This window comes from Lepisma saccharinum, chromosome 26, assembly GCF_977018435.1.
Source record: "Lepisma saccharinum chromosome 26, izLepSacc3.1, whole genome shotgun sequence".
Lineage (NCBI taxonomy): Eukaryota > Metazoa > Arthropoda > Insecta > Zygentoma > Lepismatidae > Lepisma > Lepisma saccharinum.
Genome location: NC_139254.1, coordinates 1,217,160 through 1,238,120, shown reverse-complemented (window position 1 = coordinate 1,238,120; position 20,961 = coordinate 1,217,160).

The window sequence follows — 20,961 nt, the reverse complement described above, 5'->3', positions numbered from 1 at the left end:
CATGGGCCCTCTTCTCAGCCCTTTCTGTTGGCGATATTTCCGCAGTGCAGCGTTACTATTGCTCCCATTCTGGTAAAACAACTTCACTAGCAGTGCACGGTCTTTCTTCGCAATAGCCATTGCTTTTTACACGGGAAAAATCAAACTTTTAATGTTCGGCGAACATTCACATCACTAAAGGAAAAAAAAAGCAACAAGCGTCACCAACAACAACCAGGGAGCTCACACAATGGTTAGGCAATGTCAACGACTTTGACGTCAGAGTTACGGAAAATTCCACGTTTTGACTGCTTACAGCGCCATTTTTTACCCTGGTGGCGAGAATTGGAACTTTTTTTTTTTTGCATAATTCGCGAGCGCATTGCTTCATTATCATATCTACGAAGTTTCAGACTGCTACTCTCATTACAGCCCGTGCTGTACCACTCTGAACACCGTCACTTTAATTATAACCACCTGGTATATACCCACTTTTATATTCGAAGTTCCACAATAAATTAAACGTGGTTTAGGAAAAGTTTTCAATAGCATATAAAAAGGTGAGACGAGGCTTAGATTTGTCTCGGATTCGTCATGTCGCATTCCCTAATTCGCATTTGCATTAAAGTGCTATCCTCACGTGTTATTGCCTTTGAATTATTGTAGGGGCATAGCACAGATAAGGGTATATATATCCTTATCTGTGGGCATAGTGTATCTGTCATATATATAAAACACATTTTGTGGATTTTTGGGGAACAGTCCAACCATCTCATCCCTTCGACTACTGCTGTGTTATCCAAATTAAGCGAACCTGGTGTTTTTTTGGTGGTTGCTTGGAAGCACTGATTAGTTTATTATACGTGTATGTTGAATAAAGTGGAGACCTGATTGATTTATACAGTCAATATAACAAAAGTCTTGTAATATTTTTTTAAGTTGGTAGATGTGGAAGCACGTCTTACTCAAATTATCCACGCACATTCCAGTACTGTATTGTTCCGATGACTCTCTTCTCTTGTCAGGAATATGAATTCCTTAACAACTGTACTTCAAAAGGCGTGAAGTGTGTGATGGTTGCTTCTTCACACTTGAGAAGTGTATTGAAATGGTGCCTCATCATTAAACAGCATTAATTTTAGACAATACGAACTTGAAAGCTCTTGTTGCGCTAACTCTCTCTATCTCAATACACTATCACAGATAGAACAGAAATGTAACCTCAGTTTTCCACCTAGAATATGTTTTTTCTACTGATTGCAAGATGGACGAAAGTTATGGAAAGATTAAAAACGATAGACTGTCCTATGGTGTTCAATATTTACAAGCTTCGTCTTTTCATGGCTTAAAGTACATCGCGAGCAAGAACAGTTACTGGATAGACAGGTAGATATTTCTTCCTTTTTTGCTCGTATTTTGAAACCGTGTTGAATTTTCGGATCTAAAAACTTTGTTTTAGACGCATCCAGAAATTGCTTTAGATGACCAATATTCCTTAGAGAAACTGTTTAAACATATTAGCAGTGCTCTGCAAAACTTTCAGTGAAATATTCGACTTGCGATTAAAATCACGGGCGTCTTTAGCGAGGGAGGGGAGAGAATACAAGGGGGTGGGGAACACGTCTCCTAAAATAATCCAGAAAAATATGTGTAGATATACGAGGGTCACTATTTATATTTTGAGCCTTGGCAACACTGATTGAAGTTAGGCACGATTTGACGTTTGCACGGAATCGTCTGGCATTATTGACCATAAGGTACTTCAAATGTTTTGTCAATAGCTTCATTTGTGTTGTTTATGTTGCCTTGGAGATTGCGCGACAACAATAAAATGGAATTAACTCGTGAACATTTTCGTGCGATGATGTTTTACGATTTTCGACGTGGATTATCAAGACAAGAGTGCATCGATCAACTTACTTCCACATTTGGCGATGAAGCCCCATCCTTTGCCACTGTGAAACGCTGGTATAACGAATTTAATCGTGGCCGTCCAAAATCAGTTGTTGTTCAAGAAAACATTGATGATGTGCAAAACCTAATACTGCAAGATCGTCATGTGACATACTGTGAGATTGAGGCAACCATAGGCATTAGTTCCACCAGCATATATAAAATATTACATGATCATTTAGCTGTGAGAAAGGTATGTTCTCGTTGAATCCCACACAATTTGACAAAAACTCAAAAAGACTCTGGCGTCAATTGGTGCAAACAAATGCTCAATACATACAATCGTGGTGCTTCAAAAGACGTATATAAGATTGTAACAGGTGTATGCATATAAGCCGGAACGTAAACAGCAGTCGACTGTATGGGTGTTTCAAGATGAACCCAATCCAACAAAAGTTGTTCGCGCTCGAAGCACATCGAAACAAATGGTCGCCTGTTTTTTTCGGGAAAACTGGTCATGTGGCAACTGTGCCTTTAGAGGAACGTAGAACGGTCAACTCTGAATGGTACAAACCATTTGTTTGCCAGAGGTCTTCGGTCAAATACGGAAAACAAACAAACGCCGTCGGATCATTCTTCATCAAGACAATGCCAGCTGTCACACATCTCGTCTAACAACCGACTTTATGAACAGTCAAAAAATCGAATTGATGGGTCATCCGCTGTACAGTCCTGATTTGGCATCCAATGACTTCTTATTGTTCCCGAATGTCAAGAATAAATTGCGTGGACAACGATTTTCGTCGGTGGAAGACGCCGTTGATGCGTTCAAAAACCATATTATGGAGGTGTCTCAAGAAGATTGGAAAAACTGCTTTGACAAATGGTTCGAACGAATGCAAAAGTGTATTGACCATAAAGGAGAATATTTCGAAAAACAATAAAGCAGTTTTCAATGTCAAATTCCTGTTTTTTCATTGTTAGGCTCAAAATATAAATAGTGACCCTCTTATACATAGCCTATGTGTATTTTACAGTATTCTTCCACCGATAATTGAAAGATAACGACGCTGATGATTGATATTTTGTTAAATTAATGTAAATTTTTTAAAGTTATTATCATTTTGATGTTGTTTCGTAAGATTCGAACTTCCAAACATCCCCTCCCCCTTCTCAGCAATAAGAGCTCTAAACTAGACCTACGTGTTATATTGAAGATCTGCGATTGATTGGCCGTCAACATACCACAAGCAACCAGATGTCGCTAGTAATCGTCTCGTGACCGCCTATTTGAGCTTGCGTGATTATGAAAATGGTTTGTGCACATAGATGGTTATGACTAGTTTCATTTTAGGTTTGAGGCTGAATTATTCAGTCTATCTCCAATCTCAATTTGCTATTCAAAGAAGGAAACTACAATACATCATCACGTATGTACTGCAATTGACTCTAATTTCATACCTTGAATCAGAGGGCGTTATTGTTTTCTTTGCACTACAAATTTATTACGTGGAAAGCTGTGGTTAATAATTCTGTTTGTGCTTTTTTTCCTCGTCTGCATGCACATAGGGTTATGTAATAAGTTGTCTCAAATGGGCGTTCACAATTGAAACTTCGTAGATGCTATAATATTCTTTCAGTCATTTTAAGTAAATATAATTGTAATCAAGATTTTTATTACTACTAGCCAGACCCTGTGGCCGACTGGTTAGCGCACCGGGCTGCGACACCAAGGGTCCCGGGTTCGAATCTCGCTCGGGCTTGGTTGTTTGTGACTATCCATTCATCAATTTCATCATTTCATCACTCATCCCCCCATGTCATCACTCATCCCCCCCATCTTCGCAAATTAGCCAAGAGGCAAAAAAAGCGAAGTAAAATAAACTGAATCAATCAATTTTATTACTACTACTTGTTGCATAACAATTTCTGAAGTAACGCACAGTATTTATTGTTTATATCTGGGGCGTACTCGGGGGAAAAATCAGGAGGGGTATTAACTGAGTCATGTCTGTCATATTGCCAACATTCGTCAGGGGTGCCAACCAAGATCGTAGACGTAGTAATCATCGTACAGTGGGATTCAAAAGTATTACCAAGCGAATTGTCCATCATCGTGTTTATTCACTTTGTTTTATGCAATGAGAGATTCAAGAATTAAAAAGGAACACGAAACAATGGTCATGGACAATTTGCCGAGCACTGTTTGTGCAATCCACTGTGCATGAATATTAATTCTTGTGCTTCTCGACGTTCTCTTTCAGATGCCTGTGGCTTCTGAACTTCCTTGCCGCCACAATCGGAGCCTTAGTCGTGATGTGGTTCACCTGGGGTTCTTTCCGCAACCTTCCCACACAAACGGTGATCGACACCACAACGTACCCTGTGTGGAACATTCCTTTCCCGGCGGTCACCTTCTGCAACATCTATAAGCTCCAACATCGGCTGCTGTCCAAGTTTATGGACGAGTAAGTAATCGTGTTATTACGTACGTAGTATTTTTGAAAAGTGTCATTTTTCATGAAATTGTAACGGGTGGGCCTTATTTGGAACAGGTGCTCCTAAAAAGACATATTTCAAGGCGTTCCCAAAATAATTTATTGCAGGTATGCTATTTATATTATACAAATGTTATGGTTTGCACTTAAAACCAACGCCTTTGGTAAATTTTTATTATTATTTTTTCCAACTTGTATTTCGCTCAGATAAAGTTAAAAAATACCAAACATTGGGTGGCCTACACCTTATGAAACTGCACCACTTTCTTGTAATGCCATCTTAAGCTACATTATTATTTTTCTATTTACTTTTATTTGGAATTACAGCTTTTTGCAGTTTTCACCATATCTATGTTAGCTACATTGTACTTATAGTTTCTAAGCGTTGATGTCCTTTTCCCTACATGTACCGTACAATACTTTTCATATTTGAACTTGTGGAGCGCCGCTAGAGACATCTATGGGAAACATCGAACATGTAATAATTCGAACTGCTGAGTCTCAAATGTTATGAAACTGCAATGCTGTTTTAATGGGAACGAATCCGTATGATTTTTTTAAAATATCTATACCTATATTCTACTCATCAGATATAAAATTGCAAGTGTTCCATGCAATAATTTCGACGGTTTTGATAGGTTATTTGTATATTCATTTCCTTGGAGGGGAGTGTACGCTGACATGTTCTTCCTTTGACCTTCCTTGTTTTTGCGCCTGAAATTGTGCACTTTTTTCAATACAGATTTATAAACAGCGTTCTTCTTAATTTGAGATAAGTTTTGTCCTTGCACATTGTGACTATGTCCAATGGCTGTGATTGTGCCGCATTTGGGTGTATCTAATATGGACATATGGCTTATGTAATATAGCGAGTTTGACGTCAAAAGTTTTTTGTGTTTCCCAATGAAATCGTGTGCATGTTTTCAGTGAAAATTAAAAGACATATCCCCACGCTCGCTCCGACAACACCAAAAGCGCAAGACAAGTACACGTGCAATATTATCAATAACAGGGGTATGCTCAGGGTTGTAGAACATTCTCCGTCTTGCCTCCACATTATCGTCACAATATTTTAGTTCTGGCACACAAGAAGCCAAAAACCTCATATTATCTAGTATATCTAAAGAGCAAAATTTCGTGCGGGGGCATCCAATATAGACAGATTACAGTACTCCTATACAAAAACACCTTAAATGGACTGGATTACCGAAGTACCATTCTTAAAAATATACAATTATCAATAATTCTGTCGAAAAACGTCCTTTTTACACATATATACCGCACAACAAAGAACAACGATTGACTAACATCATTTTCATTTCAGGAGACGCTGGTTCAGAAATATTGTCGGGTATAACCATTCCATGTAAATAGTGAAAGAACTTTAACCCATTTGATCCCAATTGAAACGGTATCTTGGCTAAAATAATTGCTCATTGAACACAAAAACAACACAGCGTGTCACCAACTTCCACCATTAGCAGGAAACATCGCTTCCAGTGCATTCTAGCATATGTCGTTATATATAACGAACTGGTCCATCTCTCCCGGAATTACCCTATATATACACGGAATTTCGGAACTTATTTTGAATTGAAGTGGTGGAATGCCCACCCACTTCTCCTTCCTACTTCAAAATAAGTTTCGAAGTCTTTGGTACAGGTAGCAGCTCTCAGTAGTTTATAAGGTAAGCAGAATGGCACAAATGGCCGTCTCTGTGTGCACGTTTCCTTTATGTACGTCGAAGGATTTCCGAGCACTTGAGCATCTACGGGCGTTCCATCGCCCCACACGTGCTCTCCGTCCCCATCTTAAGAGCTACCACCCGGCAACGTCGCAAGTAGCACCACTAAAAAAAACACGTCTGTCCTCCCCAGAGGTTTTTTAATTGGCACACAAACAGAATTTTATAAGAGAGTAATGGGCGTAAGCAGAGGTACGGCCAACTGTGGGATTCTTAAGGAATTGGGCCTGAACAGAGACGCGGTACAAGCGCGGATGAGGGTTGTTAAATATTGGATGCGATTATCACAAGAGGGCCAAACTACGCTGAGGGGACAATGTTTGGAAATACAGACAAGGGAGGATAACGTTTACAGCTGGGGCCTGGAAGTGAAAAATCTCTTATATAATAGCGGAATGGGTTGGGTATGGGAAGAGGGAGGAAGGGGGGGGGGGCATCTCAACAGAAAATCAAATCAGGGACAGGTTACTCGACATAGACAGACAAGAAATAATAGCAGACTGCCAAACAAAGATCTCAATCAGGGAACAGCTAAGAGTAAGAGAATGGGGGAAAGCGAAATATATCCAGGTGGTGGGAAAAAATTAAAGAGGCGCGCTGGCATGGTTCAGATTAGGGGGATGGAAACAACTAAGAAAAAGAAACGAAGCAGGGGAAACGATATGTCCTTTGTGCGAAGGGGGGGAGACGGACAAGCATATCCTACTGAATTGCCCTTCTACACGTGACCTACAGGACAAATGGATGGCAAACTTAACAGGCAGGGAGATGATAGAAGTGGTAGACGACAGAATAAAGATAAAGGAAGCGGGGCAGCAAGTGGGGAAATACCTGGGGGAAGTAAGAGAACGGCGGGGGAAAGCTATTAGTGAAGGCAACGAAATGAGTGATCATGCTCCAGACTAGGGGTGGCCAGATCCGGATCCTTGCGGATCCGAAATCCGGATCCGGTTGGTTCCGGATCCTTAGGATCCGGATCCTAAAATTTTTCGGATCCGGATCTGTGGATCCGGATCCGGATCCGCGGATCCGGAATTTTCAGATCCGGATCCGGATCCGGAATTTTCAGATCAGGATCCGGATCCAGAACTTTCGGATCCGGATCCGCGGATCCGGAATTTTCAGATTCGGATCCGGATCCGGATCCAGAACTTTCGGATCCGGATTCAGAACTTTCGGATCCGGATCCAGAATTTTCGGATCCGGATCCAAAACTTTCGGATCAGGTACTTTCGGATCCGGATCCGGTACTTTTGGATCCGGATCCGGAATTTTCGGATCCGGATCCGTTTTGCCATCCCACATGCGCTTCTTTGGAAAGTAAGAATGTGCTTATAACATATTGTTACCTGCTAATATACATATATATATAATATACATACACACACACATATATATATATAGTGTGTGTGCTCGCGTGCGCGGTTTGTAATTAATTAATACACTTACTTACTAGGGAGGTCTAAGTCTCCCCCTCCGATTTCCATGAAACTTGGCTGGTGTATAGAGCCCCCCCCCTCAAATGTCAAGATGAGGAGAAATTGAAGTCCCCGAAACCGAAACCACGTAAATATGGCATAGGAAGAAACAGGGGGCATACGGCCTCTCTATACACCTGTCAAATTTCATGGGAATCGGAGGGGGACACAGGGGTCAGATGATTCCCACGGCAATTTGTCCTAATCTTGACATTTGAGGCGGGTTTTGCCCCCTAAAACAGTATTTTAGCCGAAACAAAAAAACACGTATTTCTTCCTTTGGGCCCCTCTATACACCTGCGAAGTTTCATGAAAATCGGAGGGGAACACAGGGGTCAGATCCTTACTTCAATTTGTCCTCATCTTGACATTTGAGGGGATTTTGCCCCCTGAAACAGTTTTTAGCTCAAACAAAAAAACACGTAATTCTTCCTTCGGGCCCCTCTATACACCTGCCACGTTTCATGGAAATCGGAGGGGAACTCAGGGGTCAGATCCCCACTTCAATTTGTCCTCATCTTGACATTTGAGAGGAGGTTGCCCTCTAGAACAAATTTTTTTCCGAAACAAAAAAACACGTATTTCTTCTGCCAAGTTTCATGGAAATCTGAGGGGGACACAGGGGTCAGATCCCCACTTCAATTTGTCCTCATCTTGACAATTCAGTGGGTTTCGCCCTGTAAAACCGTTTTTTAGCTGAAACAAAAAAAAAACATGTATTTCTTCCTTTGGGCCCCACTATACACCTGCCAAGTTTCATGGAAATCGGAGGGGGACACACAAATCAAATGCCCACTTAAATTTGTCCTCATATTGACATTTGAGGGGGGTTGCCCCCTAAAATGGATTTTTGGCCGAAACAAAAAAAAACACGTATTTCTTCATTTGGGCCCGTTTATACACACACCTACCAAGTATCATGGAAATCGGAGGGGGACACAGGGGTCCGATCCTCACTTCAATTTGTCCTCATCTTGACAATTCAGTGGGTTTCGCCCTGTAAAACCGTTTTTTAGCTGAAACAAAAAAAAAAAACATGTATTTCTTCCTTTGGGCCCCACTATACACCTGCCAAGTTTCATGGAAATCGGAGGGGGACACACAAATCAAATGCCCACTTAAATTTGTCCTCATATTGACATTTGAGGGGGGTTGCCCCCTAAAATCGTTTTTTAGCCGAAACAAAAAAAACACGTATTTCTTCATTTGGGCCCGTTTATACACACACCTACCAAGTATCATGGAAATCGGAGGGGGACACAGGGGTCCGATCCTCACTTTAATTTGTCCTCATCTTGACATTTGAGGGGGTTGTGCCCCCTAAAACCGTTTTTTATCTGAAACAAAAAAACACGTATTTCTTCCATTGGGCCCCACTATACACCTGCCAAGTTTCATGGAAATGGGAGGGACACAGGGGTCAGATCCTCACTTCAATTTGTCCTCATCTTGACATTTGAGGGGATTTTGCCCCCTAAAACCGTTTTTTATCTGAAACAAAAAAACACGTATTTCTTCCATTGGGCCCCACTATACAGTATACACCTGCCAAATTTCATGGAAATCGGAAAGACACAGGGGTCAGATCCTCACTTCAATTTGTCCTCATCTTGACATTTGAGGGGGTTTTGCCCCATAAAACCGTTTTTTAGCTGAAACAAAAAAACACGTAATTCTTCCTTTGGGCCCCACTATACTGCCAAGTTTCATGGAAATCGGAGGGGGACCTTTAGATAACCTCCCTTGTTAGTCTTACACTTTGTAATTATTTAACACTACATATATTATAATGTTTTATTTTAATTTGTAAAACTGTAACTGTAGAACAATTGTATAATTTTTCTATAACATTTCTATCTTGTTATATGTGTTAAAGGTTTCATCCTGGAATGGAATGTCTCACATTTATGTGTGTTTTCATTTCCAATACATTCGAATGAATACATATTCGTTTCAATGGCATTTACAAAATCACTTCGGACATTTGTGCACGAGTGTGTTAGCCGATGCGTAGCAAAGTATTTTAGGAACAACACTTGAAAAAAATTCTTGTAGGACTAAGGTGTGGTAATATTATAATGGGATTGAGATACGAAACTCTTGGATCCGGATCCGGATTTTCGGATCCGGATCCAGATCCGAAACTTTCGGACCCGGATCCGCGGATCCGGAACTCTCGGATCCGGATCCAGATCCGAAACTTTCAGACCCGGATCCGGATCCGCGGATCCGGAGCTCTCGGATCCGGATCCAGATCCGGAAAATTCGGATCCGGATCCGCGGATCCGGAACTCTCGGATCCGGATCCAGATCCGGAACTTTCGGATCCGGATCCAGATCCGGATTTTTCGGATCCGGATCCGTTTGGCCATCCCTACTCCAGACGAGCCATCTTTATAGTGTAAGTGTGTGTAAAGCAAGATGTATGCGTGTTTTGGTGAGAGTGCAAGAAAGGAGAAGTGAGGAGAAAGACTGGAAGAAGACCTTCCGAGGGAGGGGAAGAATGTGTATATAGGGAACAAAGTAAGAGACAGCTTAAACGAAAACTAAATGTAACAAAATAGTGTAGAAAAATCAAAAATATGTAGTGCGTACAGCCTAGGGCTCGCACAAAAAGAAATAAAATCTATCTATCTAGTTTATAAGCCCCACAACGGCGTCAACGTGGCCACCATCTGTGGGGGCCCCTTTTGTTTTCAGTTGGAGAGGGACACAAGGCCACTTGTACCTTGCAGCCTTGCGCCGAAGAACCAACGTGTAAACTATGCACTTCATCAGTACATGTTGACATTTTCTTGACAGATCACACACTTTCCGTTAAGAATGTGTGCAACCTTTAATTTTCTTCTGTGCCATCTTGTATTTGCTTTGTTTTCCTGTTGTTTTTCTGCTGTATAGTTTAAGTATAAAATGACTATTCAGTACTGTATCTGAGACTTTAAGTAAACATATACGTATAACCAGATTCGCATTAATTATGAACAAAGAATTACAGCTGCTTTATTATTAGACCATTGTTTTTAGTATTTCTCTTTCCTCAGGACATAGACACTTTAAATATTTTTCCATCACACCACCGAATTTTCAGTCCTAGCCTGAGTATGAATGTTATTTTTGGGTGTCCTTTTATAGATTTCATCAAATCATTACTCATCCTCATCGTTGCGATTAGCCAAAAGTGGCAGAACAGTAACGCTTAATAACAAAAATACAAACATATATGTAAATATACAAAATGGCTGATGCTCTTAAGGCATTTTGTGCCTTGCTCAAGTAAGTCGGCGGTATGGCCACTGGAAGAGAAGAAATAAACAGCAACAAGGTTTATGTTGGGGGAAAATGCACAATTAGAAATCATAGCAAACATAAAGAACATAGAAAGGTCTGTAAAATAGTGAAACAAGAATAGTAAAACAAATCATGTGTCAGATAATTAGATTCTAATATAATTAAGCCTTGTTTCCATATTGAAACCAATAAGTTGCTGACCAAGGCAGTTTATTAAGGTAAAAACACTTAACACGTAACGTTTCGACCACGTTACGTGTTAAGTGTTTTTACCTTAATAAACTGCCTTGGTCAGCAACTTATTGGTTTCAATTAGATTCTATTTCTTGTATTTAAAGAACGTATTAAAAACAAATTGAAAACAAATCATTACTTTTCTTTCGAGATACTAAAAAAAGAAGATTGTATTCAGTTCAATACCGGATTTGACTTACATATAGATGTGAAGATATCTTCATATTTACATTTATTTACGCTGAACAACTTCAACTTATAAGTAAAAGTAGAATTTGTACAGGTGTGTCCGTCGGATGGTTTTTGTTTTCGGGAATTCTCAGCTTATTCGTTTGTGACTTCAATAAGTCCTTACAATTCACACGAAATAACAATGTAGGGATTCATAATTGTGTTTACCATGGAAAATCCAACAGATTTAACATATACGTGGGAAGTTAATTGCATTTCATTCAGAATGGAGTAATGTCTCATCCAATGTTCAAAAATATGTCCACCTTTATGTATTCTAACTGGGATGAAGCAAACCCATCACCATTAAGAAATTAAATGTAATAGATCTCAGTAGATGGCAGGACAAATAAAATTTAAAAAAGTTAGAGTGTAAATATAAATATAATATGTGTATTTCATATATGCTTAGAACTTAAGTTGCAGGAGCTTGAAAATAATAAACTACTTAAAACTAAGCTTACTGCTTGATTCTTTTGTTCATAAGTAATAAAAATCTGGAAAAGAGTCCAAATTCCCAGAGATGGTTATCATATTATGTATTGTAAGGTCAAGACTGTACCCACCAAATCCAATAATTTTTTACCAGGGCACGCATCCTCCAGTGTCGCTTGTCAGTTGTCTCCGCTTAAATAATATTTTATTTTGATATTTATTGATATTGGTACGATCCCTTCGGCTGTGCGTATCTTACAATATTGTTACATAAACACCCCGACCTTAAACATGCACCCCATTTATCATACATTCAGAAACATTTATAAACAGAAACATTTGGAAAATAATTACATACTATGTACATATATAAATAGCAATGTGGTCCTCTTCTTGCATTTGAGATTGTTCATTTTCACAACACTACATTACACTCTTCACCTATGCTTGAGCCCCTGCTGTTCCGTACCCTTCACTTTCACTGACTCCTTGCAGCAGTTTCCTGCGCTCCCTCCAAACTGCATGAAAATAGGAGCCCAGGGCTTTGATATTTACATTCGTTATACCACTCCTCTCCTCCCTACATATAGCCTGGATGGTCTGCTCAATGCTGTCCTTTGCACTGTCCCCCCATTTGCGTTGTCTGAGGGGTGCCGACCAAACACACTCGTGTAGGATGTGAGCCCTCGTCTCCTCTTCGCCGCATAACGTCCAGATGGAACGACCGTCCGGCCCCTTGAGTTTGTGTTGCCTCCACCCCCCTAGCAGGAACCAGGCGAATCTACGTCTTTGCTGGTACGTACACGTATCAATGTATCGTTTTCTCCCCCATTCCACCCACACCCCTGGCGGTTGTGCGGCGACGAGCGTTACCTTCTCCCTACATTCTGCCATGATGTCTTGCCTGCTACCGTCCACCAACCTTTCCCTTATGATTTGCAACATCCCAGTTTCGCACCTCCCGCCCCTCACCTCTTCCCACAGTTCCCCCAGACCCATTCTGTACAAGTCGTCCTTAATTCCACTTGCCCAGTGGCGTGCGAACCCTTCCTCAATCTGAACTCGCAGACACTGTTCTTTCAGTGAGTCTCCGGCCCCTTGTTCCAGCTTCATCCAGTACTTGAAGCATCTCATCCTCGCTTCGACATCCTCCCTATGTTTTCCCATATCCCTCAGGACGCCACACGTGCTTGCACTCGTGCTGGTTCCCAGTATTTGTTTTAAAAATCGCGCTTGTATCTGATTTGCTACTCGCCCCCCTACCCTCCCCCATAGTTCCGCGCCGTAAAATAGGGTTGCTTTCACCGTTGCTTCATAAATTTGGTCCAGCAATCTCACACTGACTGTAGGGACTTTCCGTTGCAGTCGCTCTACCTTGCCCAGCCCATAACAAGCTCTTCCCTTTCTGCCTTCGATGTGCTTTGTCCACTCCCCTGCCATACTCAGCGTGATGCCTAGATAGGTGAAACGTTTGACCCTTTCAAGCTCGGAATCCCCATAGGTCCACCGCTCCTTTGCTGCGAAAACATAACCTTTCTTGAACGCCATTATTTTAGTTTTTCGTGTATTTACCTTCAACTTCCATGTTGTGCAATATTGTTTAAGTCTGTTCAATCCCCGCTGTAACCCCTGTACTTCGTTTGATATTAAAACGAGATCATCCGCATAGAGAAGCATTGGTATCGGTGTCCCGACTATCTCCGGTGTTTCAGCTCCTTCTTCTCCCACGAAGCTAGCAACGTCATTAATAAAAAGAATGAAAAGTAAAGGTGAAAGTATGCATCCCTGCTTGACGCCTACCGTGCTCTCGTGCTGCCCAGACACCACCCCCTGCCCACATTTGACACAAAATTTGACCCCTCTGTACATATTCGTTAGCGTATTAATCATTCTAGCCGAAACCCCCATGTCCCATAACTTCCCCCACAGCATTTGCCTATTGATAGAGTCAAACGCCTTTTCAAAATCAACAAAACAGCAATATAATTTTCCCCTTTTCTCGTTTAACTTGCTTTGGATCAATGTGTTCAGGACAAAAACATTATCTACAGTGCTATAATTGGACCTGAAACCAGCCTGCAGGGGGGTCAGTTTATAAAAAATATCGGCCCATTTTCTCAATCTGTTGTACAGAATACTACAATATACTTTCCCTAACACGGGCAGGAGAGAAATACCTCTGTAATTATTAGTGTCATTTACATCCCCTTTCCCCTTGTAAAGAGGACAAATAACGCTCGTTTTCCATATTTTGGGGAAGGTTCCACTATTGAGTATGTTGTTGAGCAGAGACCTTCCCGTTTCTGCCAATCGCTCGTTACAATTCAGCACCTTCACGAGATCTGGTCCGATTCCATCGATACCCGCCGCCTTGCCGGTCCTCAGCGAGCGAACAGCCGCATCATATTCCAGCCTCGACACACTTTCGTCAAGGATTGGAACAAAAGTACCCAGGAACCCGCCCTCGTTTGGAATAGCCCCTGACCCCCCCTCCCCTTCCAGCAGCTTGAGAAAATGATCCTCCCAGCTCCGTGCAGAGATACTGCCTATTGTGTACCGACTCCCTTGCAGGTTGCGAATAATCCGCCACAAGTTCCTCGTATCCCGGCCCTGGATGGCCTCCTGAAGAGCCCTCACTTTCCTCTCCCCCCACTTCTCCCTCTCCCTTTCCAAAACTTACGCGTAACGCCGGCGTTCTTCTAAGTAATTTAATCTAGAATGCTCAGTTTTGCGAGCACGGAATTGCCTTAGAGATCGATCCAATATTCGTTTATGCATCTTACATACGTCATTATACCACGTGTCAGCCTTGCTGGGAACTTGTTGACGTGTGTCCCGCAACATGTGCCTCGCTGCTCGCATTATGATGTGGTAGTATACAGAGACCCCTCTTTCCACCTCGCCTTCGCCCAACGCTTTTTCCATTTCCCTCGTAAGCATAACCGCTATATCATCTTGCAACCCCTGTTGGAACCACTCTAGCCCCTCCTCTGAAATCTTATATTGCCTCAGAATCGAGGTTTCCTGTTCTTTCTACCAAGGAATCGCCACTGCATTAAAATTAACCTAGATCGGACACTCCACTTCCAGCACAAACGGGAAGTGCCGACTCTCTGTCCGCTCGTCAACGTAGAACTCCGCCACCCTATTGACCAATCCGCAAGTTGATAAAATATAGTCAATCACAGACATCCCGGCTTCGCACACAAATGTGAAATCTCCCTCGAAATCCCTCCCGTATTTCCCGTTCATGACCTCTAGTTCAAAACTCTCCGCCAGGTTGAGCAACTTTCTCCCTTCCGCATTTATTTGTTGATCCAGGCTTCGTCTGACCCTCCCTCCCCCCTCTTCCCCGTTCGTCGTGCAATCCTCCCCTCCAATTCTCGCATTAAAATCCCCCAGCAACAGCACGTCCGTCTGTGGATATTTATCTTCGACAAGGTGCAGAAAATCAGCTACTCGCTCGAAGAATCTGTCATTGTGGTACCTGGACGAGACTGGTTGGTTATAAAGTGCAATCAAGCATAATTTAATATTGTCTATACACAGGTTCACGCCTAGAATCCCATTACAGTCAATCTCTATTTTAGTCAGTTGCGCCCGTAGGCTTTCCTTCACGAGCACCATCAGCCCCCCTGGACACCGCCCCCTCCCAGCCCGTCTCTTCATGATCTGTGCATACCCCACCATTCCCAGACCCTGCGGCGTCTCCGCCGTGCTAAACCACGTTTCCACAAATACCACAATGTCAAATTCGGTGACGTATCTACAGAATTCAGACTGAGAAAGTTTGCCCTGCAAGCCCCCCACATTCCAGCTAAGAATTTTCAAAACCCGTTTCGAAAACGCTCGGGGTTCGCCACCAATCTCACCTCCCCCCACCCCCTCTTCTCCCAAATGTCGCGTAAACTCACCTGGTTGCTGCCTGATGCTCCCTTCGTTTAAGCCGGGTCCAAAGGTCACGGCACGCCTCCCCTGCTTCGACTCCGCAACCTAGGATCTCCTCTTGGGTTGAATTCCTTGGAAACGTTCCTGGGCTTTCCGGTTCACTAACCCCCCTCCCCAAGCACCAGTACCCCCGGCGGAGTTTGTATCCTGCGGGCGCCTTTGTTCCGTGCTGTTGTCATCCTCTTGTCCACCAGACAACCTGTCGGTGCTTCCAGAGGCTCCATTATCCCTTCCGTTTGCGCTGTTGCCATATCTTCCGCCCTCTCCGACAGCACCACGCAGATCGTCGTGTCCTCTCCGTTGTCCCACACAAATAATGTCCGAGCAATCGTCGTTCGTCTTGTAAACATATTCGTCTACAATCAGCTTGTCGTAAGATACGTACGCGCGTCTCCCTTCCCTCCTGGCATTTAACATGTGTCCCGTGAGCACTTGTCGCTGCTGCGCAATTCTGGGTGAATAATCTTCTCTTACGTACACGGATGTGCCGCGTAGTTTCCTCCGATTCGCCAATATCTGCTCCTTCCTTTTGTAATGGTGCAGCTTCACTATAATGGGTCTGCAGCCGGCCACCTTGTAATTAAGACTGTATATCATGGAAGAGTCTTTTGCGAATTCGCCTGCTACCTGCCTGTAGGGAACGCAGCGCGTTTTACAACACCAGATGTTTTGACCAAGCCCGCTTTGGTGAGCTTCCTCAGAGCACGCCTCCTCCGGTACCCGGGCAATTAGTGACTGACAGGTTGTAAATCGAACGGTCCTGCCCGTGTCCCCAAGAATGGCATTGCCTTTCTTTCATCAGACATTTGCTGGGTTTTGCTGTTCGGGTCGATTGGCAATCTTTATTTCTGTAAAAGCTGATCTTACCATTTCGTGTCAAAATCCCAGAAGATAAGATAGAGTTATGCAACAACAATATGTGGCTTATAACATACATAATTGTGAAAGCTTTCCTTCAACGAAGAAGGAGCCCCAGTGGTCTAGTAGTTAACCTTTGTGTCGGAGTAGTTATAACAGCGCGCTACGACAGCAGGGGTCCCGGGTTCGAATCCCGGGTGAGACACGGATGTTTGTTCTAAATATGAATGTGAAAAAATAGAGAACTGAGTAAAAAACATATATATGAGAAAACAGAAAAGAATGACGGCGGAAATTTCCGCTTACGGGCTTCCTTAAAAAGAAAAAAAAGTTTGGCGTCGGATTGCCACGTAGTAAATAAAGCCAGGTTCGATTCTAAGGGTGCATGATTTCAAGCTGAAATTTTTCCAACATTATCCTTCCATAAAACCGACTCTGGGGTTAATCCAACATCTGTGAATGTATTTGATCTATTTTTATAACACTTTCACTGATATGCAGTATATGCACTAATTTAATCAAAAAGTAAAACTTGCATATCTTAATTCTTATTAGGTCTAAAACAATACAGGGTTATTTAATACCAAGTTGTCCAAAAAGACAATAATTGACACAAAGTGGTCAATTTTTTAAAATTTTATATATTTTTATCTTGTAACCCCTATGCAAAGGTATTTTTCCAAACTTGAGTTCGTATAAAAATGGCGGCCATATTTGTCTTATGACTTACGACATTGTTAGCCTTTGCAGTCAGTTGCGATAATTATGATGACTAATCTAAGAAAAGTTATAGATAGCTTGGCTAAGAAAACATTGTTTTCAGTACATTTCAAGCTACATTTTATGTTTCGTGCATTTTTTCCCCATCTCTAATGCAAATGAGAGAAATCTAAGCCCAAACTGACTTTGTTAGGGAACTAATATCAGAGCTATATATATTTTTAGAGGAAACAAATACATCCAAAAAAAAATTATGACAATATTTTAGCTCTGTTACTGATTTCTTCTTTCAGTTTCTGCTCTTTGATCGTTTCTGGTTTCTGTTTTTCAAAATTTTGTGCCCAGATTCCTCTATGACAGGTACCTGTAAAACAATACAGATTGATAATCCATAGCTAACAAACCTACAACGGGGGAAGGGGGTTTGTAAAAAAACAGGCATTTTACGTCATTACTCGTATTTACAAAGAAATGTTTGCTTCTTAATGGACATGTAATTAGATTTATTCTATTTACTAATTGCATCATGCGAATGGAATAATAAGTCCGTCAGTAGTATTATGAATTAAATGTTTTTATCACAGAAGTTATGAGGTACTACATCTTGGCTCGACAAATGTCAAAAGGCTTTATGCCAAATTTAAGTCAGATTACTTGTCAGTAAGCAGTTTTTTACCTGTTTAGACCAATATTTCAACATTTGTCCGAGCGAGGAGTTTACCGATTTTGGCCTATGTTAACTTTTTTTTATATAGAATTACAAAAAATTGGTTGCTTTTTACTTTATTGTAATTTTGAATAATTTATTTAAATGTAAACAAGGTGTTTTGTTACCATAATTAGCTACTTGCATTTTTAAAAAATGATGAAGCCACCCACCTACATTATGCAATTTGTTTTGAAGACATATTCATGGGTGGGGTGGTGGTGGCTCTCTATATATTCACAGTCTCGGTTATTTATGGAGGCGATGCAAATCGTCTTTATGCTCTCAGGTAGTCATGTACTAGAATCCCTTGTACGTAGGTGCACCCCATGCAATGGGAGAGCCCACATCCCTCACCCTGTCCCCCATGAATTGAAATTCCTGGCAGTCAATCGTTCCTACCGATTGTATGGTTGTCTCTTCTTGTTGGACATTTGTCATGCTATGCATTGTCTCGTGTGTTCTGGGCCGTGAAAACACGACGTGTACACACATATTCTCCCAAAAATAATTTCCCAATTAAACTGTGACAGATTTTGCATCAGGTGCAACACAAACGACATTGGAGAGATTGAATTTGTTGAATCGGTAGAGATAACCCAGTTTGAAGATTATAAACTCCTATTGGCTCCCGAGCGTTCGTGTGTATAAATACAATCCCTCCAAATTTTTATAATTATCTTGACATTGAATTAATAAGGAGGTTTGCGTATTGAATCTTCCACTCGAAATTCATTAAAAAAAATTAAATTTATTTTTTTATAAGGATATAATTGAAATTATTATTGCAAAAGCCTCCCTGCTATTTATTCCACCCTGTTTAATGTCTAATGATTATAAAATATTATTATTTTAATTTAAAGTGTAGAAGGGTGTAAATGCAAGCGAGTTGGATGAGATAATTGAGGAAATTAATGGTAAGTCTGATGAGATGGAAGCCAAAAGAAAGGAGTGTGTATACATAGTATGTACGTAGAATTAGAAATTAGATGGAGAATACAAAAAAATATTTAGTAAATCTTATAGGTTATTGTAAGCGTAAAAAAATTGATGAATGAAAAAATATACGTTTAATAAGTTATGATTAGGGTGCGTATTTATAGGCAAATTTTATTCGATATTTACATTTTTGTAAGATTATGACATATTTCTTGTACAACTGTACAAAATATACATATATGTAGTACTTTCAGCCAGCCGGCTCGCACATGAGAAGAAATAAATATCATACCTCCAGGCACGTATCTAGAAATATATTTTGGAGTGAGTCCGAACAAATGTCTCAGAAATAATAATATTAATAAAGTATTAAATTATTCAATATTGCATTATCATCATTGCGTCAATTGCTAAAAAGACGGAATTAGAATAGAGATATAACAGCACGCATTCATTATCTAGCTTGTCTCTATTCAAGGTCACCACCATTTGAATAACAACAAAGCAAGGACATTAATGTCAAATAGATTGTGAATTGAATATTTATTGAATAATAAAAACGTACGTTAGATCCCGTTAAAGAAAGTAAAGTTCATGATTCATATTTTATGCACATTATCATTAGTAGTAATAATAAAATAACCCATGGCATCGAACGGCCTTGGCCTATCTCCCACAATCCTACCTAGAGGTGTGGAGATCTTCAACCAGTAATGGGATGACGTGGGGTCAGCACGTCGAACCTCCAGTCGTTATAAAAGATATCCGTGACCGGGTTATGCTCCACACTCGTAGTTCCCAGATTTCCTCACGATGGTGGGTTGCCACCGGTCTTATACTCAGGCAGAGAATCCAGCGACTGAACGCATGTGGACTCGAACTCATGCCGTCCCGCAGTCGGAGCCCAAAGCACAGCGCCTTAGAACACACGGTCACGGAAGAGGACCATTAGAAGTAGTAGTATGCATAAATCTTCTTTTCTACTGTACTTTAAAGCCATATGATCCCAATAAATCCTTGCCTTCTAGTAAGTTCAAAGGAAATAAATAAGAAATGCTAAATAAGTGCATTTTCATTATTAAATTTATGTACTTGATAATTCTTTCGGGAGGTCCGGACCCTCTGAACTCTCCCCCTAAATACGTCCTTGGATACCTTCAATTCTGGATTGGGTATTTTAAAGAGGGAGTTTCATTCTGGATCTCGTGTCCATAGGCAACGCAGGGTCTTATGTCGTTCTTGCCTCGAATGTTAAAAGGGTGCCATCCCTATTATCGCTGAATCATCCTTAGTCTATGTTATGATTAACTATAGAGGTAGTAAGGTGAAAAAAGCGATTAAAATACGAAATGCAAACCTAGGAGAATTTATCCGGCATGTTCAATCTTAGATGGCAAGTGATAGTACATTCTCCTAAGTCTCAAAGTACATTCATATCAAGATGTCCGTCAAGAGATATCTTTCTAATAAATTATAGTAGCTTTGGTGAATGCAAACCGAGACTGACATTAACGTGATATAAGTCATACGCTTATTACATGTTTGTTCTCTGATTTAATTCTTGTTAAAATGGCCTTTGAAAATGATTAACTAATAGCTTTGGAATACATATAGCACATCTTGTTTCCACAACTCCATCTCTGATCTATATTTCCGTGTGCTGTATTAAATTTCAACTCCTGCGTAGCCAAACAGTTAACGGTGCGAGGGGTTCCGGGTTCGATTTCCGATGAAAGTCACAAAATTTCGGCGTTGACCCAACGTCGTGAGTACAACTGGGGAGCTACTAGAAAAAAAAGTAGCTGACTCCGGTCTCATGTCGCCGATGGAATGACCAATTCTTGAAGTCGCTTTTGGTAACCCAGACGTACAAAAGGAAGAAGAAATGGTTCAAAATACATTTTCAAAACGTTTTGCAAGTAGAATCATGGTTGATTTTCCCACCAAATGTGGCATATGGATGAGTAGGGAGTGAGGTTGGAGGTGCGAAGAGAGAGAGAGTTCCTTGCA